Source organism: Pelobates fuscus, chromosome 3, assembly GCF_036172605.1.
Source record: "Pelobates fuscus isolate aPelFus1 chromosome 3, aPelFus1.pri, whole genome shotgun sequence".
Lineage (NCBI taxonomy): Eukaryota > Metazoa > Chordata > Amphibia > Anura > Pelobatidae > Pelobates > Pelobates fuscus.
In genome coordinates this window covers 128,837,689-128,854,862 of record NC_086319.1, presented here as the reverse complement: position 1 = coordinate 128,854,862, position 17,174 = coordinate 128,837,689, and positions in this window count along the sequence as shown.

Below are 17,174 nucleotides of genomic sequence, written 5' to 3'. Positions count from 1 at the left end.
AACTTAGGGCAATTGCCTGGTGTCAGGTGGTTATCAAGATACAAATTATCTAGATAATGGAGGAGGAAGTCACTCCTCTAGGTATTGGAGATAATAGGGACAGTCAAAGATGTCTACCTATAGAATGAGTGCATCTGATATAGTCAGGTGCTACTAATAGTAGGGGCAACCCTGAAATAATATGAGTCACGATGCACATTCCTCTTAATATAGAGGTAATCTTAAACCTATAATCTAAGCTGTTTGCTTGTAAACATTAATCCGTATAGTGAAGTCAGGTAAAGAAGGCAACCCCAGATCGATAGATATGTTAATAAACAAATTAACTCTCAACCTGAAGTGCCAAATATCTTACACCTGAGGTACGTGTATCTGTGGCCACCGTGGCAATTGATCTACAGGTAGTGAGAAACAACTGTTAGTTTGTGGACATTAGACCGTATAATAAAATCAGGTAAAGAAGGCAACTCCAAGTTGCTAGATATATTAATAGTTGGAATTAATTCTCAATTTAGAAGTGCCAAGTATCTTATACCTAAAAAATTTTTTTTATAAATAGTAGCCACAGTGACAACCGGTTGTTAACACCCAAAAAGCCACCCTTATAAGAAGTGGCTAGGCAGTGTCAAAAAACTGAATTACAGCTTAGAAAGGCTTAATTTAGGTAGTCATGGGGAAAGTAGACTTATTAGGAGTCCCTAAATCTCCTGTCTCATAACAGTGTTAGGTACTCATAGGGCAATAGAAAACCCTAAATCACCTATCTAAAAATGAGAGATTACTGGACCTTACTAGACACCAATCATCCCGAAATAAGAGCTGACTAGACTATCCATCACGACCCACAACCCGTGAAAAAACCCAATGGTGAAAATAAAAAAGCTAACTAGGAGCCTAAGTCTGGCATGATAATCGCCTAGAAGCCTAAATCTGGCGTCCTTGCTGACGCACGTTTCGGCGCTATGTGGCGCCTTTGTCAAAAGCAGAAGAATACCGGGCCCCCGGCGGACTTTTTAAACGGTGGGGCCCCGCCCCTCCGTGTACGTCATGCGGCCAATCGTGAGCCGCCATGGAGTAAGTAGGGGAGGGGCTACCGTCCGGTGAAACCGGATAGGATGATGTGTCTGAAAGGAGCATGTAGCAGCGAGCCGGATCGCTGCATCAAGCAGTGGCTTGAGTTAACCCCTAAAGTCCCTAGTTGTGAGCAGCAGAAAGTACATATTAAAATAACAGCAGATACAGAACATGTATCTATATTGTATATAAACAAGTATGTACTTAGTGGCCAAATAGTTGCTTAAGTTGACCCCTGAAGTCCCTAGTTGTAAGCAGCAGAAAGTGCATATTGAAGTAACAGCAGATACAGGACATGTACATTATATTTAAGCAGATATGTACTTAGTGGCCAAATAGGGATAAACATAAGACAAAACACAGTCTCCTAACCTAAATAGGTATGGAAGAAGGGGACGATGGGGTATTCATGGCGCCATAAAGATGGGCTGCTGTTGCGTTTTCTAAGAAAATAAAGGTGTACATATTAAAAAACATGAGGTTTTTTTTTTTTTTAATTCTTAATTTTAGCGTGCATAGTGATGACAAACATGCCGGCACTGCCACAACAGCAGGTACCGGCCATTAATCGACATAGGTTACAACTGCACATTTTTTGTTATGAGTCATGCTTGGTTCAGGGTTAAACTGCAGCTTATGTCAGTATAACAGGCAACATAAACATTGAAGATCAGGACATATACTGACATTAAGATTAGGTAATAAAACAATGCTAGTACTTGAATGATCAGGCTAGCATTAAGTGTTAAGGTTAACAAGAGTGATTAACTGAGTAGTCGATGGCGCGAGGGCGTAGATTGTCTAGCTAGTTCAGCTGACTACATGCGTGGTACTTTCTGTTCAGTAGCCTTACATAGCGTGGTATTTCTGTAAAGACATTGCTAGTAAATAGTGAGGGTATCAAGCTAGTTGTGCTAGAAATTCCATGTTGCATAATGTATATGACAGCTATATATATGTTGAGAGTTACAGTATGCATGTCTATCTGGCTCTGAAAATGACAATGATACCTCGACTGTGCTGAGTACATTAACAACAATGGTAGTAGGTCTCACGGCAAAGGATGGGCACTGTCTATATTACAGTGGTGGCTATAGGGGCTTAGCGCGCATAGAGTTGAGTGCCTTAATGTATTGTATTGACCCCCCAACCGCATCAAGGGTAGGTAGATCATGCTCGCAGAGGGCATTCACAATAATAAGAGCTGATTGAGCAAGGCATAGGCCTAAATAATAGATTAAATAATGAGCAGAATAACTAAACAAAATAAGAAGGATGGTGTGCAGGGTCTGCAACAACAGAGGGGAGATACTAAAGGCATAATGGCTGCAGAATTGTGTACAATTTTCATATTATAGGTAAGTAAAGTGGCATTAGGGAGCATATAGAAGCTGTTGGGTCTAATAAACCTGCAGCTCTGATGCAGTCCAAAAGTTAGAAAGTTCAGCCAATGCCCAGGGAAGGGGGGTTGCTTGCGGGTGGATGCTTCAGTCCCTCTCCATTGTCACCCCACGGCTTGCTTGCTTTCGGGCCTGATCCGAGCAGGTGCCACTTTGCTTGTCTGGTGTCCCCCTGGGAATGCCTCAGTGCAACGGCACGGTGCTCAGCCACCGTCTTGGAGAGGAGAGCTGTGTCACGCTGATCCCAGGATCTTTGCTGAGGTGAGTCACTGTAGTTTAGGGGTTGCTTGGTGACCCGGCTCCTATGTAGGTGGGAGCGGGTGCGTGCGCCCAGGTAGCCTGGTTTGGTTTCCCGCCATAGCGGGTTTTGGTGTCTGCGTGGTCGGATGGTCGCTTTAACCCCTTAAGGACCAAACTTCTGGAATAAAAGGGAATCATGACGTGTCACACACGTCATGTGTCCTTAAGGGGTTAAAGGCCTGAAGCGAAAGCCCATAATGGCGTCGGCGGGTTGCAGGGCGGACCCACGAGGCCACCACTCGCGCTGCTCGACTGTAGGGAAATCCTCGCTCACACAGCGCCAAGCAGAGGCCCAGACAGAGTCTGTCGAGGGCTTCCAGGGGGTGAGTAGTTGCTTGGGTGCCTTTGCTCTGTCCCTTTGGTCTCTGTGGAGTGGCCATCTTGAGTGTGCCTTAGCCGCTCAGCACCCTTGCAGGCTCCGCCTGGTTAATGGGGGACCGAGATAACCCCCTTCGGTCCGGGGGGGGGGGGAGAATGGTAAATCAGCGAATTCGGTGGGGGGGGGGGGGAATCTGGTGCCGGAGAGAGCGGCCGCCTCTCCCCAGCTCCAACTGTAGGCCGCACCTGGCGTCTCACTCCCCCTGCTCCGACGGGTACCAGAGAAGTACCTTTCTGTTCAGGAGCGCACCCCCGACGTGGGTAGTGCACTCCGGTGAATCTTGGGGCTAGATAGCCGTCGATTATGCCCGTTATTCTGCTCGCTTAGCAGGAGCTCTCGTCCCCCACGTCTAGTCAGCCATGCGGTCCAACATGAGGAGTTTAATGAGCTAAGTAGCCTACCAAGAGAGATGTGTATGCATCAATAGTATATGGTAAAGCGTATTTACGAAGGTGAAAGATTTATTAGATCCTGTTTACTGGATATTTACAGTCAGGTAGGATCCTATTTACGAAAATTGGATATTTATTAGATCCTATTTACTGTATATTTACAGTCATATAGTTTGTAAGGTAGGATCATGTTTACTAAAATGAGATATTTAGTAGATCCTGTTTTCTGGACACTTAGTCATATTATTAGCTATTTACAGAGATATTTAGTGGGTAGTATTTACAAGAGAGTTCCATATTTCCAGAGGATATTTATTAGATCCTGTTTAATGGATATTGACAGTCATATAATTTGTGTGCTCAATCATCTTTATTGGCTAATTACAGATATTTACAGAGATATTTGAGAGATGTTTAGTGAGTAGTATTTCACAGGAAAGTTCCAGGTGAGAAAATGTTTAAAGAGAATGTTTAAAGAAAAGGAGAAAAGGAGAACCCTTCATTCAGGCCTTGAGGGCTCAGGGTCTCAGGGTCCAAAAACATTCCCTCTGTCTAAGGAATTTGTCGTAATCTCCTCGTCTGGATCTAATAAGGATCTAATAAATATCCTCTGGAAATATGGAACTCTCTTGTAAATACTACCCACTAAATATCTCTGTAAATAGCTAATAATATGACTGTAAGTATCCAGAAAACAGGATCTACTAAATATCTCATTTTAGTAAACATGATCCTACCTTACAAACTATATGACTGTAAATATCCAGTAAATAGGATCTAATAAATATCCCATTTTCGTAAATAGGATCCTACCTGACTGTAAATATCCAGTAAACAGGATCTAATAAATCTTTCACCTTCGTAAATACGCTTTACCATATACTATTGATGCATACACATCTCTCTTGGTAGGCTACTTAGCTCATTAACCCCTTAACGACGAGTGACGGATGAGGTCCGTCACTCAGGGGAATGCGTTAATGACGAGTGGCGGACCTCGTCCGTCACCCGTTAAAATTAACCCCAGATCACCCTGGTGGAAAGAAAACATAGTAAAATTAAAATCCCACCCCCCTTTACCCCCCCTTTACCCATTTTAATAAAAAATTAACCCCTTACCTGCCAATTGATCACTGACTACGGTGATTAATTGGCAGGGATTACATTTTACTATGATCTAATTTTTTTTTTAACCCCTGATGATTAACTTTTATTTATTTTTTAACCCTCAGGGGTTAAATTTATTTAATTAACTAATTTAAATATTTTAAAATTATGAATTTAGCTAGCTGGGAAGGGTGGGAGTTATGGGAAAATGGGGAATTTACTGTTAGTGCTGCTTACTGCTAGTTAGGGGTTAACGTAAAAAAAAAGCTTAGAAAAATGTTAAATCTGTAAAAAAAAGTTTTACGAAAGTTTAGGAAACTGTAAAAAAATTAATAAGCAAAACAAAAGTTTAAAAAATAGTTTGAAAAAGTAAAAAAAGTTTTAATAACGATCATTACCACTACACCTGGTACAAGCTAGCGGAAAAATTATCCCACGCTAAGGTTCAAAATATGCCTTTTGAAATACCCTGGGATGTCTTCTTTAAGAAATGGTATGGCTTTATGGGGTATTTGGTTTATATAGCCTGGTAAAATACTCTAAAATGGGACATGGGCACAGCGTAAAAATGTAAAGTTTGAAAAAAATGGAATGGCTGTGTCCCAAATGTGCCCCTCCGATGTCCACATATACCTGGCAAAGGTACATACGGGGGTATTTTTGTACTCAGCAGACATAGCTGAGCAACATATGAAGTATTATACAGTGGTAGTACACATATGGTTTGCAAAATATACTATGCAAACTCACTTTGTGTGTCAAAAAGGCAGAAAAAAACGCTTATAACCACTACACCTGGTACACGCTAGCGGAAAAATGATCCCATGCTAAGGTTCAAAATATGCCTTTTGAAATACCCTGGGTTGTCAACTTTAAGAAATGGTAGGCCTTTGTGGGGTAGTTTGAATTTAAAACCTGCAAAGATGCTTGGAAATTGCACATAGGCCCGGCGTCAAAATTCAAAGTTCGGTCAAAACTGATTTGGCTTGGTCTCCTATATGGCACTGTAGCTTCACAAAATAGTGCCATAGACATACAATGGGGGTGTCCTTTTACTCAGAAGACTTAGCTGAGCATAATTTGGGGGGTTTGAACTTAGTGGCACACATGAAATATACAAAATGCCCAGCAAAAATGCAATCCGTATGTAAAAAATGTAAAAAATGCACAAAATTATTTTTTACCACATACTTTGGCATGTAATGGTAAAAAAATGGGGGCATGTTAAGGCACAATATGCACCTTATGAGATACCCTGGAGTGTCTACTTTTACAAATGGTAGGCCTTTGTGGGTTTTTTTGAACAGTCAAACTGTTATAATACCCCAAATGGAAGCATAGGCTCATTAAATCCGTCTCTCAAAATTCTACTGTGAATACTGAAAAGGACAGGTCTCCTGTATGGCACTGTAGCTTCACGAAATAGTGCCATACACATACAATGGGGGTACCGTTGTACTCAGCAGAAGTAACTGAACACATAATAAAACTTTGTACAGGAATAGCACACACCAACTTTACAAAATACACATGAGAAGTTCTTTGTTATAAGTTTGTGTGCGAAAACCCCCCAAAAACACAATTTTACTCAAATATTTAGCAGAGGTTGGCGGTAAAATGGCTACGTAGAAAGTGTCAAAACAACCTTAGGTAAATAGCCAGTGGTGTCTACTTTATATAAATATATACTTTTGTGTGGCAATTTTGTTTTCTTTTATGGCTATTAGGCTTACAAGACAAACATACCAAATTCTAAAATCGCTCCACATAAAAAGTTTATTTTACTCCTTGTGCTTTGTGACCTGTAACTACCAAAAAAAACTTAAAATCCCAGACACATTATATATTCTGTAATTCAGAACAACTAAATGAATTTATTTTTAATTACTTCCTTAACCTGCACTAATTATGTACACATTATTATTGCAAAAACTGTAAAAAAAAACACACAAAAATTCATTTTTTTGCATATTTCTGTGTTTTTTTTTTATAATAAATAAGCATTTATATATATATATGTGTTACAGCAAATTAAAGCCCTTTCTGTCCTTTAAAAACGGTATATAATATGTGTCGGTGCAATAAATTAGTAAAATGCAAATTGCAGTTGAACGCAAATAGCAAAAAATGCAAAAAATGCCGTTGTCATTAAGTGAAAGACAAGCTTCTGAAGCTCTGTCCTTAAGGGGTTAAACTCCTCATGTTTTTTAATATGTACACCTTTATTTTCTTAGAAAACGCAACAGCAGCCCATCTTTAGGGCGCCATGAATACCCCATCGTCCCCTTCTTCCATACCTATTTAGGTTAGGAGACTGTGTTTTGTCTTATGTTTTTCCCTATTTGGCCACTAAGTACATATCTGCTTAAATATAATATAGATACATGTCCTGTATCTGCTGTTACTTCAATATGCACTTTCTGCTGCTTACAACTAGGGACTTCAGGGGTCAACTTAAGCAACTATTTGGCCACTAAGTACATACTTGTTTATATACAATATAGATACATGTTCTGTATCTGCTGTTATTTTAATATGTACTTTCTGCTGCTCACAACTAGGGACTTTAGGGGTTAACTCAAGCCACTGCTTGATGCAGCGATCCGGCTCGCTGCTACATGCTCCTTTCAGACACATCATCCTATCTGGTTTCACCGGACGGTAGCCCCTCCCCTACTTACTCCGTGGCGGCTCACGATTGGCCGCATGACGTACACGGAGGGGCGGAGCCCCACCGTTTAAAAAGTCCGGCGGGGTCCAGGTATTCTTCTGCTTTTGACAAAGGCGCCACATAGCGCCGAAACGCGCGTCAGCAAGGACGCCAGATTTAGGCTTCTAGGCGATTATCATGCCAGACTTAGGCTCCTAGTTAGCTTTTTTATTTTCACCATTGGGCTTTTTCACGGGTTGTGGGTCGTGATGGATAGTCTAGTCAGCTCTTATTTCGGGATGATTGGTGTCTAGTAAGGTCCAGTAATCTCTCATTTTTAGATAGGTGATTTAGGGTTTTCTATTGCCCTATGAGTACCTAACACTGTTATGAGACAGGAGATTTAGGGACTCCTAATAAGTCTACTTTCCCTATGACTACCTAAATTAAGCCTTTCTAAGCTGTAATTCAGTTTTTTGACACTGCCTAGCCACTTCTTATAAGGGTGGCTTTTTGGGTGTTAACAACCGGTTGTCACTGTGGCTACTATATATAAAAAAAAATTTTTAGGTATAAGATACTTGCCACTTCTAAATTGAGAATTAATTCCAACTATTAATATATCTAGCAACTTGGAGTTGCCTTCTTTACCTGATTTTATTATATGGTCTAATGTCCACAAACTAACAGTTGTTTCTCACTACCTGTAGATCAATTGCCACGGTGGCCACAGGTACACGTACCTCAGGTGTAAGATATTTGGCACTTCAGGTTGAGAGTTAATTTGTTTATTAACATATCTATCGATCTGGGGTTGCCTTCTTTACCTGACTTCACTATACGGATTAATGTTTACAAGCAAACAGCTTAGATTATAGGTTTAAGATTACCTCTATATTAAGAGGAATGTGCATGGTGACTCATATATTATTTCAGGGTTGCCCCTACTATTAGTAGCACCTGACTATATCAGATGCACTCATTCTATTGGTAGACATATTTGACTGTCCCTATTATCTCCAATACCTAGAGGAGTGACTTCCTCCTCCATTATCTAGATAATTTGTATCTTGATAACCACCTGACACCAGGCAATTGCCCTAAGTTTTCCCGTATATATTGGCACTATACTATTAGACTCCATCTACGACCTAGACCCCTAGAGGGTAGCACTGTCTGTCCCTGTCTTTTACTGTCTTTTGTTGTCTTTTTGTATTTCTATATTAAAGTTTTTTTATTTTTCTCTCAATACGGTATAAATCATGACAATTGAGCTATATACTCCTCTACATGGGCACACCTCTGGTTAATGTGTGTTGGAAGTTGAATTTGTTCTCCTTTCCAGCTACCTTTGACATTTGGGGATCCTTTTTTGATTCATTACTCTGGGTTATGCCCATTCTGTTGCCCATCTAGTCCTATTTTGACTTTAGGGCTGGACTTTGTCTAACCCTCTAGTCATTTCCTTCTATATTTCTAATATTGGCCATGGTTTGTGGGGATTTTGAATAACTTGGGTTGTCTACTTTTGCAAATACTATGCCATGAAGGGGTTAATTTTTATTTCTAGGCTGCCATATGGTCTCAAAGGCAACATAGACCAAGCAAATCAATCTGGCAAACTGAAATGGGCAAACTCAACTTTTCAAAACTCCATAAAACCTATACACTATTGTACTCAGGAGACTTTGCTGAACACAAATATAAGTAAAACATATAATGCCGATTATATCATCAGTGAGAGTGCAGTTTGTAACGGATCGACAGGCACCCCAACTGGGTACCTCCGTTGAAGGATGCTCCTAGCGCTTCCTGAGGACTCCAAGCACTGCAGCAGACACCACAACCACCGAACCGGAGAAGCATACGAATGCTCTCAAGCATATGAATGCTGTAAATAGCTGAACAGGAAAAGCATACAATCAGCTTACACTCCTGGCAATCAGCATACAATCCAATCCCCCCAATAACAAGACGACACTTCGTTTGAGGGTCAAGCAGAACTGACTGTACTGGCACATACAGCCTCTTTTATTCCCAATCCACAAACATAGTACTGCCCACAGTGTTTTGAAATACAACCAATCAATCCGTACAATACACACAGACACTCCCACACAAAATCCACCCCTTTGCCTGTGATATGATTACTGAACACAATGGGTAATATAATTATCACAGGCAGAGAAATACAGTTTATGCAACATATTAATAACTTCCAAAATATACATGCCACAAACATAGAAAAGCACATATTAGAACTCAGCACACTTTAATTATAAACATAGTAAAAATTCACCAATTCCATCCAGGGGTCAAAAAGTTAGCTGGAGGTCCCTTTATGACCGACCGCAAGCACATTTTCATGTGCAAAATCATTGTGGGAGAAGGTAAGGCTCAGCGGTGTTCGCGGAACTGTGTAGCGGATTTCAGTTCCATGAATTTGGCTCCATACACCGCATTGAATGAAAAAAGATGGCCGCCGCCACGTGTCGGTTTGTCGAATGGCGGCCACTTCGACTAATTCGGCACTTCGGCTGCATCCGAAGTGCCAATTTAAAGCTGCAGAACTGCTCCAATATAATTTAAAGGGGCAGCAAGTCTTTTAAAATCCAATCTGCTAAAATAGTCTTTAACAATATCTTCCAGGGGCCATAGTGTTAAAGGGGCATTGTTCCCAAAAGTCACAGTATGTCCCCAGATGGTTCTTAAAGGGCCAGCAGCAGCATAATAAAATACAATATGCCCAAATACTGTTTTTAACCCCTTAAGGACACATGACATGTGTGACATGTCATGATTCCCTTTTATTCCAGAAGTTTGGTCCTTAAGGGGTTAAAGGGCCAAATCTCCCAGGGGCCATAGTCAGCAGGCAGGAGGAGGGCAAACGGGCTTCTCCAATGCACAGTGGCGAGGTTGGTTTCGCCACACAGTTTTTGTGTAAAAATGCAAAAAACAAATATGGATGCCAACTGTGGCCAAGGTTTGTGACTAAGGGGCTACTAAAAAAGACTGTACATTCCCCATTTTGAATACCTTGGGTTGTCTACTTTTACAAATGGTATGCCATGAAGGGGGTAATTCTCAATGCTTATGATATCATCAGTGAAAACGTAACCACATTTTGAATACACTGCGTTGTCTACTTTTGCAAATGGTATTCCATGATAGTGTAATTTTCATTCCTGGGCTGCCATAAGGTCTCAAAAGTAACATGCAAAAGTGCAAAAACTGAAAAGGTGAAAGCCCTATATTTGACCCTGTAACTTCCAAAATTCCATAGCATCTGTACATGTGGGGTACTGTTGTACTCATTAGACGTCACTGAACACAGTGTGCATTTTATTGCAGTAAAAACTAACAGTATTATGAAACTCAAACAGGGCCTGACAGGGCCTGATTATCCTTCCCTTGCAAGTTTTATTGTTCTTTATATTTTATTTACATCTTTTCAACATTACTGTGGACTTTTATGTGTTTTACCTCTATACATTTGTATGTATTTTATTGATTAGAATATATTGTGGATTCTTCTTATATTTTATTTTAAGTATTCCATTCAGTGGTTTTTTATTTAATTTGATTTTACTATATTTGGCGCTACCTTCCCCTTCTCCTTACCATATACATTTGGTCTGAACAGAGGCCTGCTGTTATTCCATGACACAGAATAGGATGCCGTCGTAAAAACAATGCAGTCTAAAGAAAGTGAAGAAGAAAAAAGATCTCTGTGACTAAAGTCACGTTTCCCCACTAGACCATCCCCTTGATCTTGCCTTACCCAACCTTCTGTAAAGGTCTGGAAACTGGGATAACAAAAGTAAGGAAGACAAGCAGCAGCAAGACTCCTGCAAAACTGGTAAAAAAAAAAAAACAGGGCCCTCTGCTGTATACAAACACCAGTAGTGGATTTAGCCTTGCTCCTAAGGAGTAAATATACTCTATGGCAAGATATACAATATTGCATTTATTGGTTAAAAACACATCTGAGTGTATTTACAATAAATTCTTATTGTTTTTATAATTTACATAGCCCCTACATATCCCATTGCACAGCGCTACGGAATTTGCTGGTACTAAATAAATAATAAAATAATAAAAATACCCCAGAGAGCTTTACAATTATAAAATGAGGATATCTGACAACATGCAATTAACATACGGAATATAATAGAGACAAGAGGTTAAGTATCTTGTGTGTCTTTATCTCAATAAGGAAATTGTGAAGAAGAAAAAAAAGGATTTTGCAATGATCTTAAAAAAAATTGAGACGTCAGTACTGTGAAATTTGTATGTTCAAGTATTTAACTCTTGATTATCAACAGAACAGAAGATTGTTATGGTTTAGAAATCATTGTTAAAATAAGAACAACACTATTATAACTGCATTAGTTCACTCTAGTAAAAGCAGAGTACAATGTTATTCAGATATGGATTTAGTGTTTATGGAACTGTGTCTGATGATTACATTAAGGTAAAAGTACTTTAAAAGGGGTTAAGTATATAAGGAAATTATAACTAAGTAGGGATTAATGTGCCCATCCTTATGCTGTCATATTTGTGAGTCCTGTTCTCTTTATTTTGCTATAAATTGGAATGCTTTTCGTATAGAAATGTATTATTTACTTTACTAACAGGTCACTTGTCTATCATCACCAGCTACAAAGCAAACATCAGCTACACAGTAAAACATAGCAGACCTTTCTTATAGACACACCTGGTTCAAACATTTAAGACAAATGGGAGTGACTTTTAAATTCTGCTCTTCTTTACATAGCTGCACGGAACAGATTTTTTTTTTAACCATTTTCCATTGCATTTTTGAAGTATGACAGCTGTAGGATATCTGATTATAAAAGAAAAGCTATCAAAACAGAAAAACGACTCTGTGGGAATTTATATCTGTAAGCAAAGTTCCAACTGTTTTAAAATACGTTTGACGTCACATTATCACTAATGCAGAAAAAAAGTGACCTGATCTTGGTAATCCAAATTAAAATTCAAAGAGAGAACAGAATAAAACGCTCTGTTAGAAACCTAAATGATGTTTATGTTTTGATAAGATACTAAGTGCATATATGCTGCATTTAATAAACTGCAATTAATAAAAAAAAACACACAAGATTTTAGTTCAGTTTGCTAATGAAAGCATGTGTAATTTGTCAGTCTATCTGGTCACAAAAAAAGAAAGAAAATATTGTTTCAAGCTGTGCTGTTAAAATGGTAATTGTAAGTTTTTTCTATCCTCCACTTTCAAGTTCTGAATATGACTTTAGTAAACAAACCTGGTTCTCCACTTGAAGTTGAGTGATTCTAAGTGTGAGTGGTTGAAACCTAATAATGTGTAAAATGAATTAAACAGTTAAGGGGTTGCAAGGTAGTATTCATGTTGTCCATAACAATGAAGAGGGGCCGTGTAATTAACCATAAAGTTGGTGCCAGCTTTTTATTAAGAACCGTGCTGGATTGGGGATAAATATTTGACACCGCCATATTTTGTTTTATCACAGTGGCTCAGTGAGAAGGTGGCGGACCCGGAAATGGGTGCATTTTGTCTTTACCAGTGACAAGCACACCGCCTCTCAAAGTGATTATGTTGGTTCAATGCTTTTCCAGGGCACACTTGCATTGTGTTTGCTTGTGATTGTGGGATACCAGAGGACAAAAGGGCCTGCTTGTGCATGTGTTTGGAACCAGCTTGTGGGATTGTATGTGTACAGTGAGCTGATTATGGTGTGGTGTTTTGTGTAAATTGGTTGGTTTCAGTCTTTGAGTGTTTTTTGGGGTAAAATATGTGGGTAGGCTGTAGAGAGTGAGAGTGTGTGTAGGGGCATAGTGTTTATAAGGTATGTAGAGTGTGTGCATAGGGGCTGTAATGTATGTGTGCATAGGTAAAGTAGTGTGTGCAGGGGCTGTAGAGTGTGTGTGTTTAGGGAATGTTGTGTGTGTGTTTGCATACAGGGGATCTAGTGTGTTCATAGGGGATCCAGAGTATGCATGTAGGTAATATAGTGTGTGTGTAGGTGGTGCAGTGTGTGTCTATAGGGGATCTATTGTGTGTGCAGGGGGTATAGTGTGTGTGTAGATGATCCAGAGTGTATGTAGGGGATCTAGTGTGTGTACAGTTTGTGTGTGCAGGGGATCTAGTGTGTGTGTAGGGGATCTAGTGTAGGGGATCTAGTGTGTGTGTATAAATTTAAGTTTATGTGTGTGTGTTTGTCTGGAATGTAGTGTGTGTAAGTGCAAAAGGCATGTCGTGTCTATAGGTCTATAGGGGATCTAGTGTGTAGGGATGCAGTTTGTGTGTGCAGGGGATCTAGTGTGTGTGTAGGGGATCTAGTATGTGTGTAGAGCATCCAGAGTGTGCATACAGATGTAGTGTGTGTTTGTCTGGAATGTAGTGTGTGTAAGTGTAAAAGGTATGTAGTGACTATAGGGGATCTAGTGTGTAGGGGTGCAGTGAGTGAGGGGTTAAATGTGTGTGGAAGGGGTGCAGTGTGTGAGGAAAGCAATGTGTGTGTGAGGGACCCAGTGTGTGTGACGGACCCAGTGTGTGTGAGCAGTGCAGAGTATGTGAGAGGTTTAAAGTTTGTGGGAAAGTTGCAGTGTGTGTGTGGGGGGTGCAATGTGTTTCTGTGAGGGGCTCTGTGTGTATGTGAGAGGTGCAGTGTGTGGGTGTTGCAATGTCCCCATGGCCAGTCTGGGCCTGATTAAGGTGCACATCAATTAAGCTTTACCTTTGTTACCACCAAAAAGCAAGGGAAGATTTTGACTTGGAGGGAGAAGTACAATAATACTTAATTTGTACAGTGCTCACAGATCTTTCTAACATTGGTCCTACTCATATGACAATGTGATAAATGGGTTTGACAGATGGAGCCTGGTGGGGTTGTGAGGGGTTATTTAATTTCCTTCCCCAATTTTCATATATTGTAACTACAACAACATTACCAGTGCAACATGATAGAGCGATTACAGAGATCTGTGTGTGCCTAAACAGACTTCCAGCTTTCTACTACTACACCACTGACGCTAATGATAATTGGCATGTCTAACAAATAACACAGTTATAACACACTAACACAATTTCATCTCACCCTGTTGCCACTTGAAGATACCTTTAGGGACACCATGCACACTCATTATAGTCTTGTAGTCTGGTAGGCACAGATATTGCAGTTTTTAGTAAATATTGCAATAGAGAAGTCCAAGGTTGGAGAGGATTGATTTTGCAGAACTCTGGCCCAAGCACAAACCCACTGGTGAGGGTGGCTAATATTTTTGCAAATGTAAATGAGCATGTGTATCTGAATGTGTGTCATTGTATGTTTCTTTGTGTCTGTGTATCTATATGTGAGTCAGTGTGTATATCTTCGTGTCTGTGTCTGTGTATCTGTATGTGTGTCAGTGTGTGTATATGCATGTACATGTATCAGTGTGTGTGTGGATGGCAATGTATTTGTATATGTGCATACATCTCAAATGTATAGCATTAAAATGTTAACTTTATATAGAAACACACCCCTTCATTCAAATTCCAACAGTACATACAAACACACCTCTGTTTTAAAACACCAACATCATGTATAAACACGCCCCTACATTTAATTTTAAAAACCACCACTCCACACAATTTCACATCTGCATTCAAATATCAACACTGCATACAAACACTTCCCTAAATTTACACATACATATTAAATACAAAAACATGCTTACATTCAAAAACACAAACACTGCTCATTGCTAAATACAACCCTGCAAGAATGCTCAAATGGTAGACCTTCAGATTTCAAAGCATTGTGGAAGTTGTATGACAGTGATTTACCTTTTGGTCACCCTAGCTATAGGGGGGCCCAATATTTTTTTAAAACCTGGATTAAATTCTAGCTTTGTAACCAACTACTGCATGTGGGAATCCAGACAAAATATGTTAGTGTGACTTCACCTATATAATTCTATAGGTATAAGTGTGACTAAATAATTCTAGCAGTGTGATATGAATAGCCAACTTGTAGCCGCCACAAAGAGAACCAAGATACATTTTGTTTTAAATGGCTTGCTATTCTTGCCACACTTGCACCTCTTTTTCATTTATTGAGATTCATAACTGTTCATTTTTTCTAGCTTCACCTTTTCATGATACCTCTGCCACCACCATCACCTCTGCCACCACCATTTTAAGTACCACCACTATTAATAGGATATGATAGCACATCCGGTATGAATATTTTTTTAGTGAGGTTAGCATGTTTTTTTTTACATCTGTTACATCTGATTCAACAGCTGTTATGCACTTCGGTGTAAAGAGTGCACAAGCAACTTATACCCTTAATGGAATGACAAGACACGAGAAGGACTTGGGAATTGTTATACACAACAAACTATGCAACAATGTGCAATGTCAATCAGCAGCGGCTAAGGCCAGAAAGGTATTGTCATGCATGAAAAAGGGCATTAATTCTCTGGATGAGAATATAATTTTGCCTCTTTATAAATTGATGGTAAGACCACATCTTGAATATGCTATGCAATTTTGGGCACCTGTTATAAAGAAGGATATTATGGCACTAGAAAGAGTGTAGATGCAGGTTACAAAATTAATAAAAGGAATGGAACATTTTAGCTATGAAGATTAACAAATTCAAGCCTCTTTAGTTTAGAGAAACGTTGCCTCAGAGGGAATATGATAACATTATACAAATATATCAGGGAAATCTATTCACTAACAGGACTTTACAAAGCACACAAGTTCATGCATTTAGACTGGAAGAAAGAAGATTTAGTCTAAGGTAAAGGAAAGGTGTTTTTTATTGTAAGAACTAGAACGATATGGAATTCTCCTGGGTGAAGAGGTGATTTTATTAGAGTCCGTACAGATGTTTAAACAGCAACTAGATGCATACTTGCAAAAACAGAATTTTCAAGGATATAATTTTTCAATGTAGGGTAATAGTTTCTTGATCCAAGGATAAATCTGACTGCCATTCTGGGTCCAAGAGGGAATTTGTTTCCTAGTTTGTTGCAAAATTGGTGCTTTAAAAGTGCTTCAAACTGTTTTTTGTTTGCCTTCTTTTGGTTCAACAGCAAAAAACAAATATGAGGAAGGCTGAACTTGATGGACACAGGTCTCTTTTCAGCCTATGTAACTATATAATTATGTAACACCCACACAGAGAAAGGTATTTTTTTAAGATGCAATTGGCGACGTATGATCCACAATAACTTATTCTTCCATTAGCATTGCAGCTCCTTCTACCATAGCTAGTACAAGTGTTATATCTTCTTGTAGCTCCCTCCAAGAACTAAGGAAGAGCTCAGTAGAATCTAGTTTGCAGTTGTCATCAGAGACACTCTTTAAGAACCACTACTACACACAACACAGCGTATTGTCCCCAGTGTCTGGTCTTGGTCCAGGTGGGGATGAATCTGGTGATGATATTGCTCTTTACTCCACAAATATAGCATTAAATAGCTACAGCATTTTTACCTCTGGCACAGGAGGAACTCAACTATGACAAAGTGGAATTACAAGAGGAGAGTCTGGAGAGGATAGGCAACAGCCCACTATTTTCTCCAGGAAGTGTGCATGCATCTTCTGCATCTTCACCTTGTCAAACTCCATCACTAACTACTTTTAAATGGCCTCAACTACTGGAAACAGGTGTAACATCATCTGCTACTAATACATACACACACACTCACAAGTAGGTCAAAAACTGTCATTGTTAGCATCACCATCAAGACCACCACAATCACCACCAACATCAACACTTAAATGAGCATTAATCAGCAAGTGCTAGTGTAGTTTCCGTTCCCACAGATACAAATACACCTGCATCTCCAACAGCTGCAGGGCGAAAGGTTGAGGC